General features: G+C 40.4%; 1 protein-coding gene across 2 annotated transcripts in view; it reads right to left on the bottom strand.

The window, feature by feature from the left end:
• The window catches only part of MEST (mesoderm specific transcript), a 40,722-nt gene that overhangs the window by 15,872 nt on the left and 3,363 nt on the right, over nt 1-21,487 (bottom strand). Inside the window, exon 1 of one of the 2 annotated variants that reach the window (XM_059171876.1) lies at nt 2,315-2,408. The exons of the other annotated variant lie outside the window; for it this stretch is intronic. The gene's annotated coding sequence lies outside the window, so the exon portion shown is untranslated. Of the gene's footprint in view, nt 1-2,314; nt 2,409-21,487 lie in introns of those variants that run through there. 2 annotated transcript variants of the gene reach the window in all.

The following is a 21,487-nucleotide window of genomic DNA, read 5'->3' as shown; positions in this document are numbered from 1 at the left end:
AAGATGACGAGACAGAACTGGGACCGCCACTCTGAAGAGCCATCTATAATTATTGATTCAAATAAATGGAAGAAGTTCAACATGGGAGAAATTAGGCTGAACAGCTGCACATGTTAGAGACTTGGGGCTTTAGGGGACAGGGAGCCAATGTGATATGGCTCCAAAAATGCCATTGTAGACTGCAGAATGTCATTAGAGAAGCACCGGGAATAAATTAACCCTACTCTATTTTGCTAGTCAGAATTCACCGAAAGTATTTTATTCTGTTTTACAAAGCAATTTAAGAGACACATAAACAGGAATTTGTTCAGGGATCACCTAAAAATGCATTGCAAATTATGTCACTAAAGGTATAACCGCTCTCATATTTTAAGCATGGATCTTCACCAATTTATCCCTAATCCTTACAATAACTCAGCAAGAGGACTATTTTCATCCACATTTTACAGAGAAAGATACAGCAGCTCAGAGCACTGAGTGTTAGTATGTAAAGGACTGGGAACTGAACACAGATGTGTCTGGCTCCAAAGCTGGCGTTCTTTCCACTACCCCACACTGCCTCCCTGTTTAAAATAACTGGGCATGTTTAGCTGGAAGAAAAGAAGCCTTGTGGAGTACGTGGAAGAAGGAAATGTGTTAGCAGTCCTCAAATATTTGTGGAAGCAGCATTAGACATTTTATTCTGTATGGCTCCAATGAGTGCAAATTGTAGAGAAACAGATGTCGATTCAACATAAAGAATTTTCCAACAGTCAGGTCTGTCTGGAGAGACTGAGTGGGCTCAGCCATTTTGGGACGTGACAAGTCCCCCGTCATGAGGGGCTGGGTAACCCTGTGGCAGGTATGCAAGCTCTGAAGAATGCACGAATGACCTTAAAGGTCTTTTCCCATCTGACAGAAACTAAGGATCAGAGAGGTACTGGAACTTGGCCAGGGTGACCCCTCTACCTAAGGGTCAAATCCAGAACTAGGTCTTCCCTGGGTTCCTCAGCCCACAACTCTTTGTACAACATGACGTTTCATGCTGAGGGCAAGAAAAATTGAAATCATCAATACAATCACACAAATCTCCCTCTCAGCCAAATTCAATTAATATATCCCAAAAGTGACTGGTGTTTTCCTCTTCAGGCTCATTTTTGGGTGAAAGTCTTTGAAGAAAGTTCAAAAGATGTGTGGTAGAGAAGCAAAAGGTGAATAATCCATTAACCAGATAAAATGAACCTAAGTGACCGAGAGCTGTTTCTATTGATTATAGTGTCACTTGGCCCCCCCCCCCCGTGTATCTTCACACACCCTCTACGTTACTGCGCAGGTCCCATAATCCCACACCCAGTCCTATCCCACTGATCCGTACCTATAGCACATCTTACACACTCACACAGGTAAGATAAATAGATTGGAGGATTCGAAATAAAATTTGTCTCTTGCATTTTGATAGCTCTTTGCCTTTCACATATATTATCTCATCTGATGCTCACCACAGTGCTCTAAGGAAAACAGCTACTTTCTTTCAGACAGACAAGCAATTTCCTAGATGCCTGGGGAAGAGAGGAGACGGTACACAACTCAAAAATAAATAAGTAAACAACCTCCTTTCCACATTAGATTATTCCTCCAGCCTGGATGAGTCAACCCAGAAGCAGGTGTTTCGCTTTTGCTCGATTGCTATCCTCACCTCACACCTTCTCCAGCTGTCCTCCCCGCCCGTGCCCTCCAGTGCCCCCACCCACGCTACTCCTGCGGCGCTGCCTCCCGAGTCCCCGTTACTACCACACTCCCCTGGCACCCCCCTCCCCCGCGAGTGGCTCCAACTCCCAGGGCAAACTACCCTCCCTGCGCCGTGTGGCCGCGTCGCCGCACCCCCACACCCGCCGAGGCCCCTGTGCTGCCACATCCCTGGCCACGACCACTACGGCTATCCCAGCGTGGGAAGGCACAGCCTCCCAGACACGCGAGTCCCGGTTCCGTGGAGGGCGGTCAAGCCGACTAAGGGGAGACACGCCGAGGGCGAGGGTTAGGGGACTTTTGTGTTCTCGTCCGACCCCAAGGTTCTGGGAGATGACGACCGAGGACCTCGCCCACGTGGCCCTCGTGTGGCGCGCACACCTCGTGCAGCCACCCACGAACCCCAGCGCGGTCCTGCACGCCCCAGCATATCGTCACGCCCTCCTGGGCCACTATCATCACTCCAAGCCTGGTCCCCAGGATGTGTGGGTGCTCCACGCACACTATCCACATTCCCCAAGTGTGGCTACACCCGCTCTTCGGGGGGTCTGTGAGGGTTAGGGTCACTTCTCCCCCGCCCGTCTCTTACCTGACTCAGGTAAGACCTGGGCTACAACACTCCATGTTTGGGGAAAACGGTTGCGCATGCGCTTCCTGCGGCCAGAAGTACTGGGCCTCACCCCAGTCCCCAGGGAAGCCCAGCCAAGCCACTGAATACCCGGCTCTGGGCTAGAGCGTCGCCCCTCCGTGCACCGGCCCGTCGCCCCCAACCCAACCTGTGCAGCCGCCTTCTCCCTGCCGGGCGTCAGCGCCACCTATTGCAAAGGGTATGAAATGGCAGTCTGTGTCTTGGAGAAGAATCTGATGGATTGGATAAATGAGAATAAAATTTTATACGGCCTCATCTTTTATGTGATAAACTGAAGGCCAAAGAACAGATATTTGGGTAGTTGTTAACTTTGTATAGATCTTTGGTGTGTCTTCTATATCTCAGCTAGTCATAGTCCCTAACAACTCGTAGTACCCTAAAGGCTCCCCAGTCTACATCTCCAGTCCTGTCCTCTACCCCCAAATTCTAGATGCATATATTTGCCTGCCTTGTGTTCATCTTGCCATGAATGGTGCACACACATCTAATATTCAACAAGGGCGAAGTTAAATTCACTGTCCTTTCTCCATGTCCTCCTTCCCACACTATCATGACTTCCTAAGAACCTGTGCTTCCTTCTCTACTCTCTATCTTGGTTAATGACATTACCATCTATTCCAGTCTCCCAACACAGAATCCCCGTGATGTAATGGAATGAGGCTAAAGAGCCTGGCAACTATGGGTGTAGATGCAAGTTCCTTCCTTCCCCCTCCTATCCATCTTACCTCCCAAGTGTCTCTTAAATTCATCTGGCTCCCCTCTGTTCCCACTACTGTTTGTCCTTATTCAGGTCTCATTATCACTCACCTGGACTACAGCCTTCTAATTGGTTTCCAGGTCTCCACCATCACATCTTTCTAATCCATCATTTTCACGCACCTGCCAGTGATTTTTCTTAAAACGCTTTCCTGCCTCCCTATTGCCAATGTTAAATTCAAACTTTCTGACTTGGCATGCAAAACACGAATCCTTCCTCTAGAATCTTCTTTCTTATCATTTCCACCTGTCCCACACCCCAAACCTTCCCAAAACTTGTACTTCCTCCCAAACACCGTGGGTTTCCTTTCTCCCTGTTCTCCATGCATACATATTCTTTTCCCTTACGAAATATATTCTTCCCCACTTTGCTACCTAAAAATTTCATTCATCAAAACTCAACTTAGGGGGCACCTGGGTAGCTCAGTGGGTTAAAGCCTTTGCCTTTGGCTGAGGCCATGATCCCAGGGTCCTGGGATCGAGCCCCGCATTGGGCTCTCTGCTCAGCAGGGAGCCTGCTTCCTCCTCTCTCTCTCTGCCTGGCTCTCTGCCTACTTGGGATCTCTGTCAAATAAATAAATAAAATCTTATAAAAAAAAAAAAAACCAACTTAGTTGTCACATCCTCTTGCAAGCCTTTCCTAAAACCTTCCCACAGAACAATCACTCTCTCCATTGTGATATCTGCGTCCCTTGCACACACTTGAACAGTTGAACAGTTAAACTTGAACAGGGACAGCTTCTTGTTCATGTCTGACTCCCTTGTGCCAAGCCAGCATTTTATAATAAGAATGAATAAAGCACACATTTGTTCATCACTATGTGCCAGACTCTGCTAAACTCCTTATATATGTCATATTATTTAATTCTAGCATATAAAAAGTGCTATTATTGTCTTCATTTAACCAATGAGAAACTGAGGCTTTGAAAGATGAAGGAGCTTATCCAAGGTGGCTGAGCTGGTAAGTTGTGTAGCCGGGATTTGAATCCAGATATGTCTACTTATGTTTATTCATCCAAAAGTTTGTGGAATTGGGGTGCCTGGGTGGCTCATTCGGTTAAGCATCCAACTCATGACCTCAGCTCAGATCTTGATCTCAATATCGTGAGTTCACACCCCATGAGTTCAAGCCCCTACCTTTTAAACATTATTAATGCTTACAGAGTTAATTTATTTTTTAAAGGGAAACACATAACTATTCTATGCTAGTGGATGGAAACAGACTGTTCTAATTCAAACTAATGGTACAGAAGGTCAAAGAAATACCCTTGATATCAGGTGAAATAAGAAAACAATACTGCTGTTATTCTGTATAATCTGTTCTTACTATATGCATGTTATGAATACTTTCGTATTGTAATGTAAGTACATTTTTTCGAAACCACTTCTGGGTGTGTGGGGGAGGAGAAATATAAATTAAGAGAGTCACCATCAGAATGCTCAAGAAGTTGCTGGAGGGGTGCCTGGATGGCTCAATCAGTTAAGTGCCTGACTCTTGTGAGATCAAGCCCCCCCATCAGGCTCCATGCTGGGCATGAAGCTTGCTTAAAATTCTCTCTCTCTGTCCCACCTCTCTCTCTCTCTCAAAAATAAATACATAAAGTTATTTTTAAAAAAGAATAAAAAAGATTCTCTCTCCTTCTCCCCCTCCAACTCCTCTTTAAAAAAAAAATTGCTGGAGATGAGGATACCAAAATATTATGTAGGATGCCTGCGGTCTAAATGAGCTAATATTTGAAAAGCCCTTCAAAGAATGCTTGGCACACAGGAACTACTCTATTACTACTACTGCTATTACTGTTGTTGTTGCTGTTAAGATCTTCAATAGCTCCCAATTCAATGGTACAGATAAGCACATAAGCTGATAACAAGCAAAGTGATGAATGAATAATACAGCTGTGAACAAAAGTCCAAGGGCATTCCCAGAGTGGAAGGGGGCATGTATCTGCCAGGGAATAGGGAGAGGAGCAGGAAAACAAGATGGCACCCACAGATAACACGACTGGGGAAAGTTGCTAGAACCAGAGCAACACCACCTAACTTCCGCAGAAACATTTGTCAGCAAATCTTATACTACTGAAAGTTCCGTTTCTCCAAATCTCTAATATTTGAAGTTTCCTTGCTATTCCAAGCATTCTTTTGCTGCTGGCGCAGGGATGGGGCCTTAACCACTGGGCAAAACGAGACTTTCACCAAGTTGGCATGAAAGTGTGCAGAAGGGAGAAAGTTGAGTGCAGCTTATGATGGTGTGGCCCTGTCCTCAAAGGAGGTTCCAACCCCACCTGGAAGTCCAGCTAGGATAATCGAACCCCACCTGGAAGTCCAGCTAGAATAATCGAGCTGGACCTGGAAGTCCAGCTAGAATAATCGAGACTCCAGCTAGAATAATCGAGACTCCGGGAAAAGGACATTCCCATCCCCCAGCCTCCAAGCCCTCCTTAGCAGAGGAGAGACAGTTGGGCATAGACTTGGTGATGTGTGCCCTGAGCAAGAAGGAAGGGCTAAGTAGCAGAGGCCGTCGTCCAGCTTGGCAGGCACAGCCCAATAAGGCGCACCTCTTTCCTCCAAAACCATGCCAGGTGTCTAGCACACTAACCCAGTGTTTCCTAAGCCAAACGACATGGAAGGCTGCTTAAAGGTCTACATTCTTTACCACAGGCCATTAACTTTATACGTAGGCAAAACATATTTATGTTCCTCCCGTTCTTCAATAAACAGAGTAAAGAAACTTTCTGTGGGTAGTTCACTCTGGACCAGTGAAATGAGGGCAGCTATTCTGATGGGAATAACTAATGAGACACATACAGAAGAAAAAGCTAAACATTAAACAGAGGAACACTGTTGGTGGAATTAAATAGATAGAACTTTTTTTGGAGAGCATTTTGGCAACGGCCATCAAAATTGATCTAGTGATTCGACTTTGCCAAATTTATCCTATATGTATACCCCTTAACATGTGTTCAAGGATGAACAATGCTGCATTATTAGGGGGAAAAAAAGTTTTTTTAACTGAAAATGAGCTAACTGTCCATCTATAGGGTGCTACCTGTGAGGCTAACACCTAAAGCTTCTGGATAAACATGAAAAAGCAAGGTTCAAAACAATGTCTATTACAATCCTACTTATATAAAAACATCTGTGTATCGTGTATCTAAATATCTCTATATTTATAATATTGATATATTTGTATATGTATTAGAAATGCCTGGAAAGATACAGATGTGGCAAATTGGCAGCTTAGGGACAAATTCGGGCAACAGGGAGATTGGTTTTACTGGGGGTTTTTGTTTGTTTTAAATTCAAATCTGGAATGCCTTTAGGAAGGGTTCCTTCCATACAGCTAGCTCTCTTAACTCTATTATCTTAGATTCCCTGAGTCTTCTTTGCCAGGGCCCTAAATGCAAGTAAGGAGACAAGTGAGCTTGGAGGAGGGCGGGTAGCTGGCGGGTACTTGAAGTTTTTACTTTCCACTTCCATCTAATCAGCAGACAGGACTTAAGGGAGGGTGGGGAAGGGATTGATGTCTTTCATTCTCAGGACAAGAACTGGAGGAAAACACCCATGCTGAAAGAAGAGGCACGGATTTGCAAGCTATTGCTATGGCACAGATAAGGACAAGGAGGATCTGAAAAAGCCTGTAAATGCAAGGCTGAATTGTGAAGCCCAGATTTGAAACTTCTTTTTAAATCCCTTATCAGCCACTGCCATTAAAAGAATGCACAGGCTTTTCTTTCTTCTTCCTGTTTTCCCCATCATGAAAAATTGCAACCTATGGTTTATCACATGGGTCACTTTTGCAGGGCACTGTTGTTCTCTGTGGGAATCCAGCTCTGCTCAAAGCGTGCCTGGAGAGTCTCATTTTCCCATACCCGCAAATTAATTTCTTTTCTCTTCACTGTGTTGATGATACCAGCTGTATAGAAAGCAGAAGTCTTCACCACTAAAGATGTAGCAGAAACCAAACTCTGATGTCCCTGGACAGAGTCAACCAGATAGGACTGTCCTGGCCCTTGTTGTCTACCTTGTAGGATCACTGGTTTCCACAGTTCACTTTGAGATAATATTAGAAACCCCACAGCCTGCAAGTAAGAGTAAAGCTTTACCTTAAAATAAGAACAAGGAAAACTTCCAAACGAAACATTCCCTGGTTTTTGGCAATAGCTAAAAGACAGCCTGGTGTGAGAGTCCTGGATGCCATCCTATGCTCTTTCATCTACTGGAAATTCTTCAGTTGAATGAAATTATTTATTTGAAAAGGTTTCATTGAATTTAGGCTGGTATTTCAGAGACTTCAGAGACTTCTGCTGTCTCAACAGTGGGGAATGTGGCACGGTACTACGTTGGAGAACTTGGGGCACGAATAAAGTCAGATCCATGATTACTCACCTCTTTGCTGGATCATTTCTCAAAAACAGAGAAAGGGAGAGAAAGGAGGATGGGGAGGTGGGATGTAACACAGAAGTTTTACAACTGTAGAAGGGGTTACTGCCCACTGGTAACCCACTGTACCCCCATTCCCACTGTGTTTGTCCCAAAACATTATGAGTGTCAAGGATATTCAAGTCCTTCAATGCAAATCCACTGAGTTCATACAAGTAACTCAAATGTCCGTTCATTGATTGATGGATAAACAAACATGGTATACGATACGATGGAATATTATTTGGCAATAAAAAGGACTGAAGTACAGATACTTGATACAACTTGGATGAATGTTGAAAAAACTGTTAAGTGGGGCACCTGGGTGGCTCAGTCGTTGAGCATCTGCCTGTGGCTCAGGTCATGATCCCGGGGTCCTAGGATCGAGCCCCACCTCAGGCTCCTTGCTCAGCGGGAAGCCTGCTTCTCCCTCTCCCACTCCCCTGGCTTGTGTTCCCTCTCTCATGGTCTCTCTCTCTGTCAAATAAATAAAAAAAATCTTTAAAAAAATTGTATTATGTGAACAATGCCAAACACAAAAGACCACATGTTATATGAGCCCATTTCTACACAATGTCCAGAATAGGCAAATCTATAGAGACAGAAAGTAGATTAGTGATTGCCTAGGGCTAGGGAGAAGTGGGGGAATAAGAATGATTGCCAATGGGTATAGAGTTTTTTGGGGAGGTGGTGAATATATTCTAAAATTGATAGCGGTGATAGTTACACAACTCTGTGAATAAGCAAAAAACCACTGAATTGTATATTTTACATAGGCAAAAGAGTTGTTTTTAAAAAAAATAAAAAGGGGTGACTGGGTCGCTCAGTGGGTTAAGCCCCTGCCTTTGGCTCAGGTCATGATCTCAGGGTCTTGGGATAGAGCCCGCATCAGGCTCTCTGCTCAGCGGGGAGCCCGCTTCCCCCCTCTCTCTCTCTGCCTGCCTCTCTGCCTGCTTGTGATCTCTCTCTCTGTCAAATAAATAAATAAAATCTTTTTTAAAAATCTGAAGTAGCTAATTTTATATAAATATAAATATACACACACACACACACACACACAAAATACCTAATAGAATTAAGAAGAATTTCATAAGAAGAATTTCACAACAAAGAAAAAGGGATCAATTCATGAAAAAAACTCTTAAGAGTGTGTGTATGTGATGATAGAGCTTCAAAATAACTGAAGCAAAAACTGATGGAAAATAGAAAAATAGGTAAATCCACACTATAACTTGGAATTTTCATATTCCTCTCTCATTATAGAAGAAATGGACAGAAAATGAGACTATAGAACACTTGAACAACACCATCAATCAATTTGAACTAAGTGCCATTTAAAGAAACTCCATCCAACAAAAGTAGAACACATAGTTTTTTCAACTGAACAAGAAATATTCACCAGAATAGATCATATTCTGGACCATAAAACAGGTCTCAATAAATTTAAAAGGATTGAGTTCATATGACATTTAGTTCTCTAACCACAATGGAATTAAATTATTATAACAGAAAAATATATGGAAATCCTTAGATATTTGGAAATTAAACACTAGACTTCTAAATAATCTATAGGTCAAATAATAAATCACAAGAGAAATTATTAAATATTTGAACTAAGTGGAAATAAAAACAGAACATATCAAAATTTGTGGGGTACAGCTAAAGCTGTGCTAAGAAGGAAATTTATAGCAATAAAAGATTATATTCAACAAGGAGACATGTCTCAAATCATAAATTTAATCTTCCTTCTTAAGCAACTATAAAAAGAAGAGCAAAGTAAATAGAAAAAAGGAAATAATAAAGAGCAATTGATGAAATAGAAACAGAAATAATAGAGAAAATCAATGAAAATAAAAGCTGATTCTTTGAAAAGATCAATAGAATTAATAAAACTCTAGCTAGACTAATCAAGGAAAAGAAAAAGAAGACAAAACTTACCAACATCAGGAATAAAAAAGGAAAGAATACAGATCCTCAGACATTAGAAGGATGAAAAGGAAACATTATAGACAATTTAATGCTAATAAATTCAACAACTTCAATGAAACAGACAAATTCTGTGAAAAATACCAGAGATCATTCAGGAAGAAAGAGATCAACTGAATATCCTTATATCTACTAAATAAATTGTACTCATGGTTAAAACCTTCCCCCAGAGAAAACTCCAAGCCCAAGTGACTTCATTGGTGATTGCTACCAAATAGTTCAGGAAGAAATGATCCCAATTTTACACAAAGTATTCTAGAAATAAAAGAGCCAGGAACATTCCCAATTCATTTTATGAGGCCAGCTTTATTCTGTTGCCAAAACCAGATGAAGGCATTACAAGAAAACTAAATACCAATATCCTTACGAACATAGATGCAGAAATCCCTAACAAATTTTTGGCAAATTGAATCTAACAGTATATAAAATGAATAACACATCACGACTACATGGGGTTTATCCCAGGAATGTAAACTTGTTTTAATATTCAAAAAACAATCAGCGGAATTCACCACAATAACAGACTTAAAAAGAAAAACCATCTCCATAGATGCAAAAAGCATTTAACAAAACTCAAACCACATTCTTGATAAAAATTCTTACCAAACTAGGAATTGGAGGGAACTCCCTCAACCCAAAAAGAGAAAGACCTATCAATAACATAATTTTTAATGTCTTCCCTACTAATACAGGGAACACGGACGTCTACTCTTCACATTTCTATTCAGCATTGTACTGGAGGCCCGAGCCAGTGAAATAATGCAAGAAAAAATAAATGAAATCACACATGTTGAAAAGGAATAAGTAAAACTGCCTCTATTTATATACAACATGATTGTATATATGAAAATACTAAAGAAACTATTAAAAAGCTACCAGAACCAAAAAGTGAGTTTGTTAAGATTATATAATACAAGGCTGTAAGTATACTTCCTAGCAATGAACAATCAGAAACGGGATTTTTAAATAATACCATTTACAGTATATCCTAAAATTATGAAGTACTTGGGGATAAATTAACTAAAATATTGTAAGATCTGTATACTGAAATCCTTACTGAGAAAAACTAAGGAAGATCTAATAAGTAAAGAGTTATATGATATTCATAGATTAGAAGACTCAATATTGTTACAGTATCAATTCTCCCCCAATTGATCTATAGATCTGAGCAGATTTGTTTTTTGTAAAAAAAATAAAAATAAAATAAAAAGATGAGAGACGCCTGGGTGGCTCTGTGGGTCAAAGCCTCTGCCTTCAGCTCAGGTCATGATCCCAGGGTTCTGGGATTGAACACTGCATCAGGCTCTCTGCTCAGCAGGGAGCCTGCTTCCTCCTCTTTCTCTGCCTGTTTCTCTGCCGACTTGTGATCTCTGTCTGCCAAATAAATAAATAAAATCTTTAAACAAACAAAAAAATAAATAAATAACAAGCTGATTCTAAAGTTTATGTGGAGCACCCAGTTTGGTAACACACATACTAAAGTTTATGTGGAAATGCAAAGGACCTAGAACAGTGGAAACAACTTTTAAAATAAAGAACAAAGTTAGAGCACTCACACTACCTTATTTCAGGAATTACACTAAAGCTATCTTCATCAAGACAAGGTGATGCAGGTGTCAAAATAGACACGTACAGTAATGTCACAGAACACAGAGTCTAGAAATAGACCCACATGTATATGATCATTTGATTTTCAACCATGTCCCCAGGTAATTCGGTAGTGAAAGGATAACATTTTATCATCTCTTTCAGAATACTATTTCAGAAAATAGTACTAGAACAAAGCAGAGGTCTATTGGGTATCCACATGCAAAACACAAACACATACACACATGTGAGAAAAAAATCTGGTCTTAGTTCACATCACTTATAAATTTAATTCAAAATGAGTCACAGACCATAACCAAAACATATTCAAAATGCATCACAGATCTAAATATTGTAAGAACTATAATAATTCTAGAAGAAAACATAAGAAAAACTCATAGCAGGCTTTGGTTAAGCAAAATATTCTTAACTAGGACATAAAAATAAAAAATATGACAAAAATGATAAATTAGACTTTACCAAAATTAAAAACTTCTTGGGGCACCTAGGCGCACAGTTGGTTAAGCATCCGACTCCTGGCTTCAGCTCAGGTAGTGATCTCAGGGTTGTGAGATGGAGCCTTGTGTCAGGTTCCCCACTCAGTGGTGAGTCTGTCTGAGATTCTCTCTCCTTCTCCCTCTGTCCCACCCATTCATGCTCTCTCTCTCTCTCCTTTTCTCTCTCACTCTCTCAAATAAATAAATCTTTTAAAAAAAATTAAAATTTCTCAAAAGACACTGTGATGAAAATGAAAAGCTACAGACTAAAGATATTTACAATACCTATAGCTTAGGGTTTGTATCCAACATAACTAAAGAATCTTGCAATAGAATAAGAAAACCACGCAGTTTTAAAAGAGCAAAAGAGGGGCACCTGGGTAGCTCAGTGGGTTAAAGCATCCCCCTTCAGCTCAGGTCATGATCCCAGGGTCCTGGGATCAAGCCTCTGCTCAGCTGGGAGCCTTCTTCCCCCTCTCTCTCTGCCTGCCTCTCTGCCTACTTGTGATCTCTGTGAAATAAACAAATAAAATCTTTTTAAAAAGAGCAAAAGATTTCAACAGACACTTCACCAAACAAGGTATATGAATAGCAAATAAGCACAGAAAAGATGCCTAACATCATTCCTCACTAGGGAAATGCAAACTGAAATCACATGAAATACAATTTCAGGCCCAGCAAAGTGACTAAAATTAAAAAGACAGACAATACCAAGTGTTGACAAGGATATTGAACAACTGAAACTCTCATACATTGCTGGTGAGAATGCAAAATTGTGTAACCTCTTTGGAAAACAGGTTGTTTCATGTAATGTTAAGCACATGTTTAATATAGGACTGAATTACTGAGACACTGGGTATCTGACAAATGGAAATGGAAATGTACATTCACACAAAGTCTTGTCGAATGTTCAGAGGAGTTTTATTTTTAACAGCCAAATCTAGAAATGCCCTTCAACGGGCACCTGGGTGTCTCAGTGGGTTAAAGCCTCTGCCTTCAGCTCAGGTCATGATCTCAGGGTCTTGGGATTGAGCCCCACATCAGGCTCTCTGCTCAGCAGGGAGCCTGCTTCCCCTTCTCTTTCTGCCTGCCTCTCTGCCTACTTGTGATCTCTCCCTGTCAAATAAATAAATTAAATTAAATTAAAAAAAAAAAAAGAAATGCCCTTCAACTTGTAAAGAGATAAATTCTGGAATATCCATTACATTGAATAATACTCAGCAATAAAAAAGGAGTGAAATACTATATATGAAACAGTGTAGATGTTTCTTTTTTTTTAACTATTTTTATTATGTTATGTTAGTCACCATACTATGCTAAGTGAAAGAAGCCAGACAGAAAATCCAACAACCCATACGATTCCATTTATATAAAGTTCCAAAAATGGTAAAACAATAGTATCTACAGATATAAAGCAAATCAGTGGCGGACAGAGACCAGGGGGTCAGGGAGAGAATTAATTGCAGAGGTGGCCTAGAAAACTTTTTGGGAGATTAGAAATGATTATGTCTTTGTTGTGATTGTGGAATGGCTGGATACAATGTACACTTAAACTTACTGAACATTATCATATGTAAAGTATACCTCAATAAAGCTGACTTTTAAAGTGATAGAAAAATAATATTTAGCATAAGTTTATAAAAAGTCTGGAAGAATGTACATTAAATTCTTAAGAATAGGGATGAGACTACAAAAGATTTTCCCTATTCTACTTTGTTATATACTTCTATGTTTTATTTTGTAATGAAGAAACTTCTCTATTAGTCAGGATTTTTGTGATTACCAGTGATAGAAACCCATCTCAAGCTAATTTAAGAAAAAAAGGAATTTATTGGCTTATGCGCCTGTATAGTCTGGGGTAGATTCAGAGAGAGCTGAATCCAGGTACTCCAATGAATTTACTAAGAATGAGGCTTTCCCCAACTGTTGACCCTTTTTCCCTCTATTTTGCCTTCATTTTCAGACTGCCTCTCCCCCTGTGATGATGACAAAGCTTAGCAACTCCGGAGGAAAACACACACCAGGAAAAGTCCTGGGCCAGTTCTTAATGACCCAGCATGGGACACATGTCCTTCCTTGAGCACTGGGACTGTCACAACCAAGCCTGGGTCAAAGGATGTGCATGGAATTGAGCAAGGGCAGGGTGATCACAGCTCACCTGCACACTGAAGATCAGTTTTCAAAAGGAGAAAAAAGGGAAAAAAAAGGAAGAGGATCTGATATCAGAATAAAGCCTTGGCAGGCAAAAAGCAAAAGATGACTACTATAAGGTACTGCTTTTAGAATAAGGAGGGAAAAGTTTGTTTTGTTTCATTTTTTTGTTTTTAATCTTTAGAATAACTGAGCCCAAGCCAATATTCTTTGGTGTTCTAAGAGAGTACAGTGTACAGGAGAAGAAGGTATTCCTGGGGCCCACTCGTATGAAGTAAATGAATCTACTTAAAATTCATATGTTGAAACCTTAACCCCCAATGTGATGATATTAGAAGGTGAGGCCTTTGGGAGGTAATTAAGTTAGATGATGTCATGAAGTGGAGCTATCCTCCATGATGGGATTTGATTCCTTACATGAAGAGGAAGAGACTTGGAGCACCCGACTCTTGGTTTCTGCTCAAGGTGTTGATCACAAGGGTGGTGAGATCAAACCCCACATCATGCTCCAGGCTCAGCACAGAGTCAGTTTGAGAGCCTCTCTCTCTCTGCCTTTGCCCCTCCTACTCATGATCTCTCCCTAAAATAAAGAAATAAATCTCAAAAAAAGAAGAAGAGGAAGAGGAAGAAGAAGAAAAAGAAGACAACGATGACAACGACTAGAGCTCTCTACCATGTAAAGTACAGTGAGAAGGTGGCCATCTTATTAAGCCAAGAAGTGGGTCCTCATCAGACAGAGTCTCCCAGCACCTTGATCTTGGACTTCCTAGCCTCCAGAACCGTGAAAAGTAAATGTCTTCTGTTTAAGCCCCTGGTATTTGTTACAGCAGCCTAAACTAAGATGCCGACATGGCAGCATTCTCTGAGATGGACTGGAGAGGAACTAAGGAAGATTCTATCCAGGAGGAAGACTTTCCTTGCCAAAACAGAGAGTAATTTGTAGAAAGGGGTTCTTGAAGGAAAGGATATTGGAAGTTGACTAGGAATGGGGAAAGGATTTCTGAGTCAGCCTGAGGGTGGGGCATGGGGGAGAGCTGGGGCACAGGGATGGCTGAAACCCTTGTGGGTGGCTTCTACGCACCAGGATTCCAGCCCCTGGATAAACATGCTGCACTTCTGAAGAATCAGGCCAATTTTGCTTGATGGTAAATAATTTTAAATACTTTCATATTAATACAAATCCAAATGCATTATGAAGTAAAATGCAAGAGTTGCATGAATTCTTAAAATAAAAATTCCTTGCTTGCAATCATCCCTTCGGCTGCCTCTCCTTCTCTCCTCATGAATTCAATCTTTTCTGCTGTTAGGAATGCTTCGGTGGAAAATTTTAGGAAGTACTTCTTTAAGAAATAAGGGCTGGGGATAAGGGATGTACTTGGATTTTATTTATTTATTATTATTATTATTTTTTTTTTTTTTACAGTGTCCAGATACTTTCCAGAAGAAGAAATCAGGCAAGGATTCAGAATTCAAAAATTTGGGATTTTGAGGACAGGGCTAACATCTGGAGAGGTTGGAAGAACAGATATGAATATAAGCATTAGGGACTGAGGTTCAGGACTGTTCATGCAAACCCTAAAAGCAGCTGCATTCCTGGGTGGAACATCTCATGTGGAAACTATGGGATCCTGCCCTGGCTCAGGGTCTGGATTAGCGTCTCTTGGTAGGAGTAGGAATCTAGTGTTCTTGGAGAAGCAGATTCATGTCTGGGGTCAGGGGAAGTTCATCTTCAAACAGTGAGCTCTAGTGAGCCAGCTTTCAGCTTCAGAACTGGTGGAGGAAAGAGATGGAGCCCAGAGGTTCTGAGTTCACAGGCTTAATAAAATATGGGAGAGCAACAAAGGGTCATAAAAATAAAGACATTTTAACACCAGAAAAGTATGAAGGACAAAATGGAAATGACAGTCCTTCCCTAGAAAAGGACCATTAATGGGCACCTGGTCTTTTTTTTTTTTTTTCCTTCTTCCTCATCATCACGAGGCAGGAAAAACTTTATCACAGATCACCTCATTCTGAGAAACTGGGAACCAGTGAAGCAACAAGAAGGGTCCTTCCTTTCATGTATTGTGGGATGAAATGAAAATAACCCCCAGGGGGACTTTATTAAAAGGCAGTTGGATTAGCTAATACTACTGGAATAATCACATTACAATATATATCAGACTTACATGTCATACACCTTAAACTTATACAATCTTATATGTCAATTATATCTCCAAAAAAAAAAAAAAAGACAGGGAAATATCAGCTCACAGCAATCAGCTTAGCATCTTCAGCTAAACCACTGGATAACCAAGAACAACACAGATCTGCTTCCTCCTGGGTGGGGCCCCTTTGGAAATCTTAATAAGTCTTGACGAGCATGGTGGATTATAAAGGACAGGGAGCGAGAACGGGTGGCGTCAAATGACAGGATTAAATTGAAAATATAGATTCTTGGTGTGGGGTGGATGAAGAAATTAAATAATTACAAATCCAAAGGCAAAAGAAAAAAAGAAAAGAAAATGAAAAAGGAAGAAACACAATCAGCCTGCACCTGGAGCATTAGGTTCTGGAAATCCAATTTGCACATAAAGAGTGAAGGGGCCTTCACAAAGGGGTGCAGGAGCTGAGGACCTGCTAGTGGGCAGAGGACCGTTGCCCTGGAGACGGTCTTAGCTAAGAAATGGCAAATAGAAAAATAACAGGGGCTTAACAGAGAAAGGAAAAAAAAAAAAGGCATTACTCAGGATGGTTGAAATCTTAGAAACCAGACTAGACTACATGAAAGAAATGTACTTAAAAGGACAAATATAGATTTAACTGCTTTAAAAAATGAAAACAGGAAGAAGGAAGGCGTTTTAGTTATTTCTAGGTTAGGAGAAGTGATCAGACACACAATAGATTTAATAGAGGATATGAGAGAAATTTGTTAGGAACAGAAACTGGGATACACTTGTCTATCTCCTAGCCTTTGTCCTGGAAGGTACTAACAAAATGTATACTTGGAGAGCCTTTATAATAGAAAAATAATAGTAAAAATAAATTCAGGGAGCATCCTTATTGTTGCCCATGAAAATGACTTGAAATGGTAGATTTAAGAGGGGGAAGTCCAGAGTTACTAGCATGAATGCCACAGATACTAATTGACTAGTTTCAAGGCAAGGCAATGATTGAGAGGAAGTAGTTTGAGCAAATATAGCCAAGAGGTTTTGGGGTTAGGACTTGCTAAAAGTTGGTCTAGACACCATCTGAGGGTGGCTAAGGGTTTTGGTATTGAATTTGGAAACCAGAGAGGCTAGACTAGAGATGGAATCCTATCTGGATGACCTGGAACAGGAAGAGCCACCAAGATAGGTCAAAGGATTTGGAGTAAAAGACAACTGGGAGAATGAGGTCCAGGAAGGAGCACCAAAGATAGGTGTGGAGCTAAAACAGTAAGTAGCCAATAACAAGGGCAAAATGATTAGGGACACTTGGATATCATATCAAGTAGGTTGCCAAAAGTACATCAACTGACAAATGCATAAAGGTCATATACACACAATGGAATATTACTCAGCCATTTGCAACTACATGGATGGATCCAGAATGTATTGTGCTAAGTAAAGTAAGTCAGAGAAAGATAAATACCACATGATCTCACTTATGGGGAATTTAAGACAGAAAGCAGATGAACATATGGGAAAGGGGGAAATTAAAAAAGGAGAGAGGGGAACACGCCATAAGAGACTCTTAATAATAGAGAACAAACAGAAGGTTGAAGGAGGGAGGTGGATGGAGGATGGGCTAGATGGGTGACAAGTATTAAAGGGGACACTTGTGATGAGCACTCAGTGTTGCATGTAAGTGATCAATCACTGAATTCTACTACAGAAACCAATATTGCACTGTATATTAACTAGGTAAAATCTAAATATATAGAGATAGGTAAAAATGAGGGTTCTGGACAATTCCAAGAGGGGACTAAAGCAGTGGTTTTCTGAGTGTTGTCCTCTGACCAGCAGTATCGGCATCAGCCGGGATTTGGTAAAATGCAAATGTTTGGTCTCCCTAAAGCAGCTCTGGGGTTGGGGCCCAGCAGTGTCTGTTTCAACAGCCCCTCAAAGAGATAGCAACACACACTGAAGGTTCAGAACATCCTTACTAAAGCATCCCTGACTCACCTTTTAATGGCTCCTGAGATCAGCTTGTTAGGAGACTCCTTTAAACCTCTGGACCAGCCTCACCAGGAGGAAAAATAGTAAGACTCACTGAAGGGGACCCACACAAAGCCATATTGGGGTTTGACATTGGTGTCAGACTGATGGTGGGAAAAATCTGAAGCCACATGACCCAACTTGTAGAAGAAAGGTAGACAGAATTAGTTAAAGAGTAGAACTTTGGGAAGAATCCGAATTCACTGCTAATCTGTATCAGATAATTAACTCTAGAAAACTATGGGTTCATAATAGAAAAATTCATGAACCCAATAACGAAAAACAAACAAAGGTGACCCCCTGGTCTTCATATTGAATAGGTCTATAGATCAGAAGGTCCCCTGGAAATGGAAAAGGAAATTTTTCAGCTTGGAGAGATCAGGTAGTAAAGCAACAAGAAGCTTTAGGCATCAGGAACCAAAAACATGCAGACATCACTGGATGGGGTCAGGGCACTAATGGAGAAGACTGTAAATGACTGTAATTTTTGGAGCCATGAAGCCATAAATTGCACTGGGAGGGCTGCCTGCTATTAGAGTAGCACTCTCTGTTCTCAAGATGAAGCAGCTGGAGGCTATGGAATTGGTTAAAGTGATTCCTGGAAAAATAAAAGAAAACTGAACATGTACTATAAGAGGTCTTCTGCCACCCTCCCCAAAAGAAATGGGGCCCAAAGCCCTGGACACAGGGGCCTGGACCATCTTCAGAGGTGAGACTGCCTTCATGCTTCTGAAATTCAAATATGGGATTTCAAGGCTAAAAACTCAAGGACACTAAAAAAGTAAAAAGGCTGCCCATTCTTGCTACCACTAAACTTTCAGTTTAATGATGAGGCAGTTGGAAGGGCAGTGGGGGGTATGATGATGTGCAGGATGCAAAGAGAAAAACTTGCTCAGGTTATGGTCTTAGCTTTAGAAATGACAGAGGGCAAAGTAGGGACCTAATAGAGGCTTAAGGAAAAGACATATCCTCTCCAAGTTCCAACCCCATAAACTGCTGATGCAGCAACAGGAAATAAAAGTTAAGATAAATGAAGGTAGATCAAGGCACTAGGAAATCCAAGAATGAGAACCAGGCAAGTGGGTGGGCCGGGGATGGAAGACTGCCAGAGACTGAGTCTATTCCAAAGCTTTCCTCAGCCCTCCCTCTTATTTCCTTTTTTTGGGGAGGGGTCAGGGGAGGTGGTAATGGTGGTGAGTTTTTAACATTTTTCTTGAAATGCAATTGATGTACAACAGACCACAAATATTTAAAGCATATACTCTTCATATAATATCATGAATTTTAACATACGTATATACCCCTGAAATCATCACCATTATCCAGAAAATTTCCTCCTGCCCCTTTATAATACATTTCTTTCCCTTCCACCACCTCCTACCTACCAGTCCCCATACAGGCACTCAATCACTGACACAATTTCTGGCACTAGATTGACAGAAGCTTTCTAGAAAATTCTTATAATTTTTGTATACACTTTTCTAGAACTTTATAGAAAATTGTGTAGTACATACTCTTCTGGATGACTTTTTTCACTCAACATAATGAATCTGAGATCCATCCATTTTGGTGTGTGTATCAATAGTTTATTCCTTTTATTGCTGAATAGTATTCCATTATGTGGAATAAACTATATAGCCAACAAATATCTATTCATTTATCCAGTCATCTGTAGATGAACATTCGGGTTGTTTCCATTCTGGGGTATTATAAATAAAGCTATTATGAACATGTGCAAGGCTTGGATGTATTTTTCTTAAGTAAATGCTGAGTAAGGAATCTTGCCAGAGATAAAGGTCTGTATCAGTTTTCTATTGCTGCATAGCTAATTACCACAAGCCCAGCAGCTTAGAATAACACCCACATATTTGTTCACATTCTGTATATTAGAGGTCTGGTATGGCATGACTGGGTTCTCAAGTCAGGGTATCACAAGGTTGAAATTAGATATCAGCCAGGTTAAGTTTTCATCGGGAAGATCTGTCTGAAAAAATCCACTTTCAAGATCACTTTGCTAGAAGAATTCAATTCCTTATGGTTGTGTAAGTGAGCTCCCCATTTGTCTGCTGGCTATGAGCCAGGGGTCATTCTTGGTTCCTGGAACTTACCTCATTCTTTGACTTGTGGTACTCTCCATCTTAAAGCCAGCAAACAGGGAACTGAATCCCCCTCATGTTTCAAATTTCTGACTCCTCTTCTGTGACTAATGAAAAAAATTCTGCTTTCCTGTGATTAGGTCAAACCTTATGCAGATAATTTCCCTATTGTAAAGGTCAATAGGGCAATATAATATAAACTAATGCTAGGACTAAAATTCATCACATTAACAATCTTGAAGATTATTCAGGTCATGTATAACAGAGACAAAGGAAATATTGGGGGTCATCTTAAAATTTTTCCTGCCTCAAGGTCATTTCATAACAGTACAATGATTATTTCATCTAAACATAGGAAAACTAAATGTGTTTGTATCTAATAACAGAGTTTCAAAATATAGGAGATAAAAACTAAGGGAACTAAAGAAGAATTATACAAATTCACAGTTGTAGTTGGAGATTTCAGCCTTCCCTTCTCAGTAATTGACAGGACAAATTACAAAATTAGATAAGATTTAGAAGACTTGAACAACACTATTAACCAAATTGACCTAATTGACATTTGTAGAGCATTATTCCCAGTGATTTTAGAATGACCACTCTTTTCAACTTCATGCGGTATAGTCACCACTATAAAACAAAAACAAACATATATAAACTAGTTTAAGTTTCAACAAATGTAAAAAGACAGAAATCATATAAAATATAGTCTCTAACCACAAAGTCATTCAATTAGAACTCACAAAACCCCCGTTATAGCAACTCCATCACAGCATGGAGACACTCCAACTTTATGTTTAGATGTCAACAAGACATTAATCCTTTGGTAAGATAAAAGAAATATTATTTAATCACAGAGAATAGAAATCCCAAGGTAACTGGTGGGGAAGACTGCTTTCTCTGGGACAAAGTCCAGAATAGAGAGAGTGAATAGTGAGTGGGCAACTTTTTTTTTTTTTTTTAGATTTTGTTTATTTATTTGACAGAGATCACAAGGAGGCAGAGAGACAGGCAGAGAGAGAAAGAGAGGAGGAAGCAGGCTCCCTGCTGAGCAGAAAGCCAGATGTGGGGCTCGATCCCAGGACTCTGGGATCATGACCCAAGCTGAAGGCAGAGGCTTTAACCCACTGAGCCACCCAGGCACCCCGTGAGTGTGCAACATTTTATAAAGGGAAAGTTCTATCAGTGTAAAATTTGAAAGAGGTTCCACCCAGCATGAAATTTCAAAGAGCCAACAAAAGGGCCCATGTGCTTATGGGGCCTGGGAGCAAGCTGGCTGTATTGGGATGCTGCATGAGGCAACAAACACAAGCAAGCTATTAGACCCATAGATGTCTAGCTCCAAATCAGATGTCAAATCAGATGTCAGAATTTGTTTCTTTCATATCTTCTTCATAACCCCAAATAGGAGAAAATTAATAAAAGTAAATAATCTGTGGATTA

The sequence above is a fragment of the Mustela lutreola genome, chromosome 4 (assembly GCF_030435805.1).
Source record: "Mustela lutreola isolate mMusLut2 chromosome 4, mMusLut2.pri, whole genome shotgun sequence".
Lineage (NCBI taxonomy): Eukaryota > Metazoa > Chordata > Mammalia > Carnivora > Mustelidae > Mustela > Mustela lutreola.
This window is presented reverse-complemented; position numbering and strand designations above follow the sequence as displayed.